The following is a 12,338-nucleotide window of genomic DNA, read 5'->3' on the forward strand; positions in this document are numbered from 1 at the left end:
AATTCCCTTGAATACTCCCTCAGCTTATTTCTAATTTCTCTTGTACTCCTGGCAAAACCCAATTTTGGTTAAATCTAGCCCTCCACCTCTTATATGTTCCTACCTAAGCAACACAACAGTGCCAACTGGGCTCACATTATATTTAACACCACAAACCTCAAGTGGCCCCTCAAGTATTGCTTAGTAATCCTGATGTTTCCATAGTCAGTTTATTCTTATACTCTCCCAGAGGCTATTTCACATCTTCTCCACTATCCTCACACCTCCAATGCCCATCCTGACTCTGCCATCGTCATTCTTTTTTGTTTCAATATAACCACTTTATTGAGCTATAATTCACATATATTCAATGGTGTTGAGTATATCCACAGAGATGAACAACCATCACCACATCAATTTTAGGACATTTTTGTTAATGAAAAAGGAATATGTTATTATTAGCAGTCATTCTCCATTTTTCCTCAAACTCCCAGTCCTGGGAAACCACTAATCTGTGGATTTGCGGATACTGACCATGTCCTATAAATGGAATCATACATATGTGGGCTTTTGTAACTGGCTTCCTTCATTTAACATATGTTTTCATGTTATAGCATGTGTCAGTACCTTACTGGTTTTTTTCCCCACTGTGGTTGGTTGCATCATGTCACAGTCCCACCAACAATGTACTGGGATTCCAATTTCTCCACAGTTTTGCCAACATTTGGGTTTTTTTGGTTTGTTTGTTAATAGCCGTCCTACTGGGTATATGAGGTGTTATTTCATTGTGCTTTTTGATTTGTATTTCCCTAATGACTAATGATGTTTACCATCTTTTCATGTGTATATCTTCTTTGAAGAAAAGTCTATTTAACTCCTTTAGTTTAATTGGTTTATGTTTTTGTTTTTAATGGTAAGAGTTCTTTATATATTCTGAAATACAGACCTGTACAGACATATAATTTGCAAGTATTTTCTCCCAGTCTGTAGCTTTTCTTTTCACTTTCTTGATAATGTCCTTTGGTACACAACAGTTTTAAAATTTGATGGAGTCCAATTTATTTTTTTTCTTATTGTTGGTGCTTTTGGTGTCTAAGAATCTAAAAATCCATTGCCAAATATAAGGTCATAAAGATTGACCCCTAAGAGTTTCATAGCTTTAGCACTTACATTTAGGTCTTTGATCCATTTTTTTTATATATGGTATGAGGTAGATACCACTAATTTTGCATGTGGATATTCATTGATCCCAGCCACATTTGTTGAAAAGACACTTTCACTCACTGAATTGTCCTGATACCCTTGTCAAAAACTGCGCAGAAATGTATGGTTTTACATCTGCACTTTCAATTCTATTCCACTGATCTATATATCTATCCTTATGTCAGTACTACACTGTATTGATTAATACGTTGTAAAATTGGAAAGTGTAAACCCTCAGCTTTGTCCTTTATCAAGACTGTTTTTTGCCTATTCTGGGCCCCTTGTATCTCCCAGATCTCAAAAAATGGAGTCACCACCCGGCCAGGCACAGCTCAGCAGTGGAGCATCAACCTAGAATCCAGGAAATCACAGTTCGATTCCCATTCAGGGCACATGCCCGAGTTTCGGGCTCAATCCCCAGCAGGGGGCATGCAGGAGGCAGCCGATCAATGACTCTCATCATTGATGTTTCTATCTCTCCCTCTTCCTTCCTCTTTCTGAAATCAATAAAGATATATTTAAAAAGAAAAAAAATGGAGTCACCATTAATCCAGTTGCTTGGGGCAAAACTTTGGCAAAACCCCTGAGTTTTCTTTCTTACACTCAACAAATCCTATAGATTCAATCTTCAAAATACATCCCAAATTTGACAGTTTCTTCACTTCACAGCTATTACTGATCCAAGTAAGCATTAGACCTTGCCTGGAACACTGCAACAGCCTCCTGCTTTAGTCTGTTTGCTTCTACTTTTTGTTCATGTCCCTTACAGACTAATTTTCCACATAGTAGCCAGTTAGATTACATCAATCCCTTGCTCTCAACCCTACTATGGCTTTTCATCATATTTAGAATAAAGTGCAAATACCCTGTGTGAAGTGACCACTGCTTATCTCTCTTCTCTTTTTCCCTATTATTCATCCCACTTCATTAACTGTGGCTTCCCTCCTACACTAAGAAACATGCCAAACACACTCTTGCATTAGGGCCTTTATACATATTCTTTACTTGGAATGATGCGATTCAAATATCGACTCAAGAAGTCTTCCTTCATCTTTTCATTTAAGAGCACCCCTCAAATCTTCCCTGCCCTGGTTATTCTCTATCCTTTGTTCCTGCCTTACTTTTCTTAAATTTTATTTACCTGTTTCCCCCTTGAGAGTGTAAGCTTCATGAGAACACAGATCTCTTTTGTTCAGTGCTGTATTCTCAGCTTGTATAACAGTAGCTGGGTTATAGTAGGTGTTAAATAAATATTGGAGCTGTCAGTTAAAGAAGCATAAATAATAAGTACATTATAAACAGCACTGTCATCTTATGAATTATTCAGGAAGACTCTCTAAGTTGAGCATCCTACAGTAAGCTTAGCTAGAAACCTGGGCCAAAGCTGCCTTCTCTCATCCTGACCCTGTCACAAAGTTTGACTGATTCTCTCACCAGAAGATTCTCAAATCTGTACACTACCGTTGGCATTGCTTCATTGCTTGTCTCCCTGTTTCCAGTCTTAGGCCCTCCAACCCATCTTTCACACTGCTCAAAGAAGAACTAGGCCCAGCATTACCAGTGGCAGTACCCAGGAAGCCTTTCCTGACCCAAGGAGGCTCCAATCTCTGCACTTGAATAGGACCCTATGTCCATATCTATTACAGCACTTTTCATACAACATTCTAATTACTGCTTTACCTATTAATCATATCCCAGCAGAATCTCTCTTCGCCACTTCAGAATTTCACATTCCTGGCATAAAATTGACACTCAATATAAATGTATATTTAATGAATCAATCTGTCAAGGCAGTTTCTTACAAGTATGATGGAGTACTTTCTTGGCTTTAAGAACAATAGAATATTTTTATAACTTAGATGAAAATGTCTCTACAGCCTGAAATAACTCCTGAAATGTGAAGGCCCTATCTGCTTCATTCCACCAAATATATACTTATTGTATTCTCGATACTAGACTTAACAGTCTTATTCTACTAGAATAGCTTCTAACCCCCAAATCCTAATGATTATGTCAATAGTTCCTAAGTATAAATAACTCTAAAAAAGACAAGCATCCCTAGGTCCACTTTACAGACCAGTAAGTAAGGGCTCAGAAGCCTCAATCCTATAAATACCTGGTCTAGGCTGATTCCAAGTCTGTTTTACTTCAAAGCCAGTATAATACCAAACTGCCTTCTTTGCTGCTTAGAAGCCACAGAGGACCCCGTCCCTACTGAAGTCATAGCAATTTCCTTTCAAGTTTAGAGAGAAGCTTTATTTCTCAAGAGGTACACCTGAAAGTTGAGCTCTTGACCTTAATCTCCAGGGCTGCTGTAGTTAGCCCCTGCATCTGAAGTGTTAACATAGCTTGTTCAACACCTTTCCATACAAAGACAAAAGTACTCATATAAAATTATTCTTAGCAGTGTTGCCTACCACGAGGCTCAAGGGAAAAGTCAATACTGATAACATCCTTAGACCACAATTCCTATTTAGGATATGAAAATAAAGGGTCTAGAATCATTATATTTTTATGAACGAAATTTCTCAGTCCATGAGGTATTGAATAATTTAGAGGTCTTAGAAAAACAGCCACTTGTCTAGCTCCTACTAGTACTTGTGTATAAAATGTATAGCTCAGTCATTTTTTTTAACAGCTGGAATTTTTATTCAAGCAATTTGGTAATATATATCAAGTATTTTAAAATAACTCATATCTTCTGACCCATGAATTATACTTTGGAAATCTACTCCAAGGAAATCATCTGAATTTAGATGAGATCGTAAGACAAAGATATTTTATCAAAGCATTATTTATAACAATAAAAATTTTAAACAACCCAATGTTCAAATACAGGATAAAATACTATGCAGGAATTCAAAATAAAGACTAAAAGGAAATATACCAAAATATCAACTGTAATTCGGCAGGCGGGGGTAGGTTGGGGACCTGGGTGATTATTTGGGGATGATTATTTTTCTATGTTGCCAATTTTTTTCAATAAGCATATACCACTTTTCATTTAAAAAATTGTTTAAATATTGAGGGACACCCTAAATGAAAACAAGTCTAGGCAATGACCAACAGTGACCATTAGTTGAAAGCTGATCTTTCTAATAGATAGATTAGTCTGATCCCACTGTTCAATCTTATCATCATAAAAGAAAGGTAACCAGATAGTACGTAACCTCCCAATCTGATGCAATATAAAATATATAATACTTACAAAGTTCTCTTGTCAAAAAAATTAAATAAATTGAATCTGATCAACCTCAAATCTAACTAAAGTTTCCAGAAATTATAGTCTAGAACAGAACAACATTTTAAAGATAGAAAAGGGGTACAATCGGCAAAATCCAGGAGGGAAATTCTAAAAGACAAAAACCAGTTTTTAACAAATAAACCATAAAAAAAAAAAAGAGGATAACATAGATTAAAAGAAACTTAAGAGAGATATAAGCAAAATGTATTGTGTAAACTCTGTTTAAACCTAATCTGAACCGTTAAAAAACACACTAAGAGCTAACTGGGGAAAGGGAGATGCTGACTGGTGTGAAAATGGTACTATGGCTTTATTTTTTTTAATAGTCCTTATCTTTTAGGGATACATATTAGAATATTTATAGATTAAATAATAGGCCTGAAAATTACTTCAAAAAAATCTAGTAGAGGGTGAATGAGAGAAAAGTTATATGTGAAAAAAGACCAGTCATATGTTGATAATTGTTAAAGCTGCAAAATGGGTTCAGAGGGATTCATTATACTGTTAAACAATAAAAATAAAAATTGGATCTAAATAAAACCTACTGTTAAAAGCTACATATGGCCCGGCCAGGCATGGCTCAGCGGTTGAGCATCAACATATGATACAGGAGATCGCTCTTTGATTCCCAGTCAGGGCACATGCCTGGGTTTCGGGCATGATCCCTAGCAGGGAGCGTGCAGGAGGCAGCTGATCAATGACTCACTCATCACTGATGTTTCTATCTCTCTCTCCCCCTCTCTCTCCTTTCCTCTCTCTGAAATCAATAAAGACATATTTTTAAAAAAGAGGGGAAAAAAAGCTATCTATGTAAAAACAAAAAAGGAAAGCATACCCATCAAACTGTTAACACAGTGCTTTGGATAGAAGTGGACAATGGATAATTTTTTTGTGAGTAAAATTTCCCTAAAATCTTCAATAAAGATGTACTACTTCTAAAAAATTGTTAGAAGGCAAAAACAGGCTAATGATTAACCCTTTAATAAATGGCAAATTCCAGGGTTGAAGCAGGAAAAGTCAAGGTAACCCCATGACCTTTTATAATAAAAGTAAGGAGATGCTCAAAAAACAAATGGCCATATACCAAGAGGTGATAGAAGACAACTTGAAGGGACTTTCAAATTTGGAACAATTTGAACGTCAAAATGACTATTGAAAACAATGAATCACGCCCTGGCTGGTATGGCTCAATTGTTATAGTGTCGGGCTGCACACAGAAGGGTTGCTGGCTGGATTCCCAGTCAAGGGCTTTTACCTGGGTTGCAGGTCTGATCCCTGGCCCCAGTCAAGGTGAGTGTGGGAGGCAACCAACTAATGTGTCTCCCTCACGTCGATGTTTCTCTCTCTCTCTCTCCCCTCTCCTTCCTCCTAAGGGACTTTAGAGAAAGTCCCTTCCACTTTCTCTAAAAAAAATAAATAAATCATAATATATTAAATTTAAAAAATGAATCCATAAGTTCATACCACATTTAAAAAAACATTAATGAGGGGAGAGAGAGTTCCTCTCTATTGAAGAATGTCAGCTAATTAATGCAGAAGGCTGACAGAAATTTTTAAAAATCACCATTTACTACTATAGTAATAATTAATTTAAGCAAGAATTACCAATGGGTGCTAAAACCACTTGAGAATGTCTATTTGGGAACAGAATAGTCATATAGCCTCAAAGTATTACCCCACAGATAACACTGCTGATGGCAAAGGGAAAAAAGTACCTTTACATAAGAAAACCTGATAGGTACCACCTAAGAGACAGGCTTGAATTTAACAACCCCAACAGCACAAACTAGTATCACTTATTCCCTGATATGTTATGGAATGAATGAATGTGTCCCCCCCAAATCCATATGTTGAAATCCTAACCCCTAATGTGATATTAGAATGTGAGACCTTGTGGTGATTAGGTGATTAGGGCATGAGAGTACAGCTTTCATGAAATGGGATTAGTGCTATTACGGGGGCTGAAGATACCAGAGTTCTCTCCTTCTACGACCAGAGTACACAGTAAGAAGTCAGCAATCTGCAACCCAGAAGAGAGACCCCACCAAAGCCCAACCATGCTGGCACCTTGATCTCAGACTTGCAGCCTCCATTACTGTGAGAAATAAATTTCTGTTGTTTATAAGCCACCCAATCTATGGTACTTTGTTAGAACAGCCCAAACTGACTGAGACATGGTGCATTTAGAAGAATGTAACATTCCCTTTGTTATGTTCCTGCCAAAAATGTTTCACTTGAATCTAATCATAAGAAAACATCAGACAAATCCAAACTAAGGAATATTCTGGGGGAAAAAACCAGAAAGGAGAAACTCTACATTCTATGAATAAACTCTGCCCATCTCTCTTGCTGTCTCCAGAACCACTCAGGCACTAGATGAGCTCCTGTTAAGGATAAAATAATCAAATTGAGATTTAAACTGCCTTCCAAAACAACAGTCTTCAGTTTGATTCCAACCCAGTTAACTGTCTTATGAAACAAACAAAAATAACAACTTTCTGACCTGGTCGGTGTGGCTCAGTGGTTAGAGCGTCAGCCTGCACATCAAAGGGTTGCAGGTTTGATTCCCAGTCCAGAGCATGTACCTGGGTTGCAGGTTCATCCCCAGGGCCAGTCAGGGCACATGCGGGAGACAAATGATCGATGTATCTCTCTCACATGGATGTTTCTCTCTCTCCCCCACCCTCCATCCCTCCCTTCTACTCTCTCTAAAAATCAATGGAAAGAATATCCTCAGGTGAGGATTAACAAAAAAATGATAATAATAATAAATATGCCCTGGCCGGTTTGGCTCACTGGTTAGAGCGTCGGCCTACAGGCCTACGGGTCTTAGGTTTAATTCCCAGTCAAGAGCACATACCTCAGTTGCAGGTCAATCTCCGGCCCCAGTTGGGGCTTGTGAGGGAGGCAACCAAACGATGTGTCTTTGGTCTTTCTCATGCTGATGTTTCTGTCTCTCTCCCTCCCTTCTACTTTCTCTAAAAATCAATGGAAAAAATATTCTTGGGTGAGGATCAAATAATAATAATAAATAAAAACATAAATATTTAAAAGTAAATGAACTGAAAAAGATATCCAGGCATACAGTAGGCATAAAAGAACTGAAATTGCTAGAACCATGTGTAGTTGCTCTAGCAGAAGAAATGCACATCAAGAAAAAGCATATTACCATAGACAAAGTTAAAAACAATATACTTACAAGTTGGAAATGCAAAAGACTAGAATATCCATAGTAATCTTAAAAAAGAACAAAGGTACTTCCAGTCAAGATGGCAGAGTAGATAAATGCTGGCTTGCCTCCTCCCATGAGCACATCAAAATTACAACTAAATTACAGAACCACCACCTTTGAGAACCACCTGAAGACTAGCTGAACAGAATTCCTATAACTAAGGATATAAAAAAGAAGCTGGGTTGAGACTGGTAGGCAGGGCAGAGATACTAAGTGGGCTGGTAGTTTAACAGAGATGCTAAATGTGGCAGTTAAGAATGCAGAGGAATATCTCCACTGTGGAGTGAGGGGATCAGCCCCACACTGGGCTCCCCAACTCAGAGCACCAGCACCCTGAAGAGCCCACAACATATGGCTGTGGAGATCAGCAGGGGCTGCGTCCAGGTAAGACTGAAGACTACTGTAGACCTAGGCTACTGGTTAAAGGGCCCACGCAAAGACACTACTCACTCACAACCACTTGTCCTAAGCCTCAAAGGAACAGCAACTCGAAAACTGCCAGGTACATACAGGGAGGAACTGAACTTCTGCCTTCAGGGCAAGGGCTGGAAGGGCAGCTCTCTTCCGAACAGAAGTGCTGGCAGTTCACTGAATACCTCCAACCCACTCAGCCTACAGGCACAGGCAGATGCCAAATCTGAGTCTCTGCCAAGAGCTAACACTGCTCACCTCACCCCGCTGATTCCTGAGACCCCGCCCCACCCAACTTGTGCACCCACCCGAACCTCTTTCAATGGCTGTTCCTCATAAGCAGCCAGCCTCAGCCCATGCTACAGACTTTCCTAAAATCTTTCAAAGGTCCACAAACCCCAAATAAGCAACACAGATGGATCTACAGGGTATTATGTTAAGTGAAATAAGTCAGAAAGAGAAAGACAAATACCATATGATTTTACTTACATGTGGAATCTATAAAACAAAATAAACAAGCAGAAACAGACTCAAAGATAAAAAGAACAAACTGATGGTTGACAGATGGAAAGAGGGTTAGGGAGCTCGGTAAAAGAGGTGAATGAATTAAGAAGTACAAATCTGCACTTACAAAATAGTCATAGGGAGGTAAATTACAGCACAGGGAATATAGCCAATAACACTTTAATAACTATGTATGGTGCCAGGTGGGTGGCTAGACTTATCAGGGGAATCACTTCATAAGTTATATAAATGTTTAACTACTTTGCTGTACACCTAAAGCTAATATAATAGTGAATGTCAACTGTAATTTAAAATTTTTTTAAATTTTAAAATATAAAAATATAAATATTTAAATATATTTTTAATCCTTACCCAAGGATATGGTTTTTTATTGATTTTTAGAGAGAGAGGAAGAGAGAAAGAGAAACATCTATGTGAGAAAGAAACATCAATCGGTTACCCCCTGTATGCACCCTAACCAGGGATCAAACCCTCAACCTAGGTATGTGCCCTGACCAGGAATCAAACCCGAAACCTTTTGGTGTGTGGGAAGACACTTCAACTGACTGAGTCACCTGGCAAGGACTTATTTCTTAAATTTAAGTAGGAACAAAGGTATCCGACTTTAAGACTTACTATGAAGCTATTGTAGTCAAGGTATTTGTGGTATAGGCATAAGGAAAAACAAATAGATCAATGAACTGTAACAGAGAACCCAGATACAAGCCCTCACTTATACAGTAATCTGAATTTCTACAAAAGCACTAAAGTAAAACAATGAAAGGGAAGTCTTTTTCAACAAACAGTTGAAAAATAGATATCCATATGGAAGAACTAAACCTCAATCCTTACAAACTAAATCAGTTCAAGATGCGTCATGAACCTAAACAGAAAACAATACCATAAAAGGAAAGAACTGTCCCGCCAAGTGGTTCAGTTGAGCGCCGTCTGGTACATCAAAAAGGCCAAAAAGGTTGCGGGTTTGATTTCCAGTCAGGGCACATATCTAGGCTGCTGGTTCAATCTCTGGTTGGGGTGCATATGGGAGGCAACTGATTGATGTTTCTCTTGAACACTGCTGTCTGTCTGTCTGTCTCTCTCTCTCTCTCTCTCAAATGAAAGGAAAATATCCCCAGGTGAGGATTGAAAAAAGAAGAAGGAAAAACTGATAAGTTAGGCTTCATCTTAAAACTTCTGCTCATCAAGACACCATTAAGAAAATGAATAGGCAAGTCACAAACTAGAAAAAAGTATCAGTACAACATATTTAACAAATGACTGGTGTTCAGGACATATGAAGAACTCCTGTTTCAATAATAAAAAGTCAAAAAATCCAATTTACTAGTTAGTGATTTTGACCAACTACTTCTCCCTGGGGATGATAAAATCTAATTTGTAAGGTTACTGCAAAGATCAGGTGAGATAAGGGTAAATATACCAACATAGTGCCTGATGACTAGCACAAACCAGTAGTAATTGTAGTCACTATTATTATAAAGACCAGGAATATGTTATAGACCCATAAATTTCAACTTTTTTTTTTCCTTATGTGTCATCCATCTTTTATTGTTTTCTTAGTAAAACACTTAAAAAGTACAAATTCTAATAAGATAATGTGATGATGTTAACAAACCGCTCTTCATACTGGAAAGTTGAGAATCACTGATGCAGAAAGTAAGATTCTCGTCTTCAGAGCTGATGAAGATCACTGTAAAGAAACCTACTGTAACATTCTCAAGTGCATAATCTATGTCCCAAGCTGTGCTTAAGTAACATCTCATTTGAAATCCTATATGTAATACAAAAAAGTAGAACTCTGGATGAGGTGGGTGGTAAAGGTGGACTGTTATACGAGTACTCATCCTGACCACATAGCCCTTCCCACACTTCCAAAGAACTCTGGTGATTTATAAAATACATTCTGAAGAACCAATGCTATAGAACAGGGAGAGAAAAATCAGGGGTTGGCCACCTGTTTTTAAAAATGAACTTTTAGTGGAAAACAGCCACTTCATTCACTTACTTATTGTCCACAGCTGCTTTCATGATATAACAAGAGTTAAGTCTCTGTGACAGATATGAGTAGCTGCAACAGAGGCCACAATGGCCTACAAACCTAAAACATTTACTTTGTGTCTATTTAAGAAAAGTGTGTCAACTTTTGCTTTCAAAGAATACGTTTTCTGAGGGTCCAGCTGGTGTGGTTCAGTGGCTGAGCATTAACCCATGAACCAGGAGGTTCCTGGTTCGAGTCCCATCAGGACACATGCCCAGGTTTTGGCCTCAATCCCCAGTAGGGGGCATGCAGGAGGCAGCCGATTGCTGATATTTCTCTCTTCGGTATTTCTATCTCTCTATCCCTCTCCCTTCCTCTCTAAAAAATAAAAAACAAAAAACATAGTTTAAAAAAAAGATGTTGAGGGAATAAAAATGACTGTGACACTCTCAATAACAATGCTAAGCTTATGAGTATACATCATTAATGTTTTAGAAAAGAAAACATTTTTGGGTTTGACTCCCATATAAATTAGGAGAGCCTGAGATATTAGCATTAAAATCTCTCTGCAAAGTGTGAACCTTGTTTGAATCCTGATTTCAACAAACCACCTGTAAAAAACAATTATAAGAGTCAAGGAGATTTCAACAAACCAGATATTTGATGATATTAACTTTTCAGGTGTAATAATATTATGGTTGGTGTTTTTTAAAAAGAGATATTTCATTATCACATAATAATATGATATCTAGGATCTGATCTGACATAATCTGGGGAGGTGGATCGTGGATGAAATAGAGATGAAACAACAGGGACCATAAATTGATGATTTGGTGGCACATGGGAGTTTCAAGGTATTATTATTCTCTCAATTTTTATGTTTCAATTTTTCTGTAATTAAAAGTAAAACAAATATACACAAAGTCCTTCTGCAAGACAATAATCAAGCTTAAATTGGCCACTGTCTTTTAAAGAAATTGGTGGCACAAATATAAGGACCTAGAAAAACCCCAAGAGGCCTCTTTCTAAAGAATCATTAATAGCAGTCAAAGCCAGTGGTCGAATATTGTCATCAAAGCCTAAATTAAGATAATACTAAATGAATTTCATATGGAGGAAAATCTCTGAACTCTGAATTTTACTAGTGGCTGTTTTATCAAGGTTCCTATGAAAGTGAAATGAATGACAATGGAACATAATATATGTGAGCTTTTTAAAACGTTTTATAATATGTACAAAAGAATATATAAGCAAACCAATCATCCAACTTAAGAACTAGACATTACCAAAACCAATTAGCTGTGTGCTTCCTGATCCCATCCTTTGCCTCTACACAAGAAGCAACCTTTATTCTCAAAACTGTTATTATTTTGTTCTTATACCACACAGTCTTACCATAAATTCTTAAAACAATATATTGACTATCATATTGGATTTAGTATTCTCAAACATTTTTTTAATCTGAACTTTCATGGATGACTCTTTAGAGCATAAGCTTCTGAATTAAAGCTGGTTGTACATCCCAGCTCTAGCTGCTTTCTAAGCATGTGATCTTGGGAAAATAATACTCCTGTCAAGCCTCAGTTTCCTCTTCTACAAAAGTAGAATAGTATCTGCTTCAAAAGTTTGTTGTGAGAATTAAAACAGAATTTACAAAAAGCATAGCTCCTAGCATATAGCAGGTGTTCGTAAATGGTAGCTATTGTTGGTTAAAATTAGATATGATTTATAAAGACTTAGCAAATTAAATCCTTTTGCTTAATGGGAAA

The 12,338-nt window shown here is 37.4% G+C and overlaps 1 protein-coding gene across 1 annotated transcript in view; it reads right to left on the reverse strand.

The window, feature by feature from the left end:
- Window positions 1-12,338, reverse strand: part of UIMC1 (ubiquitin interaction motif containing 1) — a 91,031-nt gene that overhangs the window by 12,469 nt on the left and 66,224 nt on the right. The window lies entirely within an intron of this gene.

Source organism: Miniopterus natalensis, chromosome 4 (assembly GCF_054644295.1).
Source record: "Miniopterus natalensis isolate mMinNat1 chromosome 4, mMinNat1.hap1, whole genome shotgun sequence".
NCBI lineage: Eukaryota > Metazoa > Chordata > Mammalia > Chiroptera > Miniopteridae > Miniopterus > Miniopterus natalensis.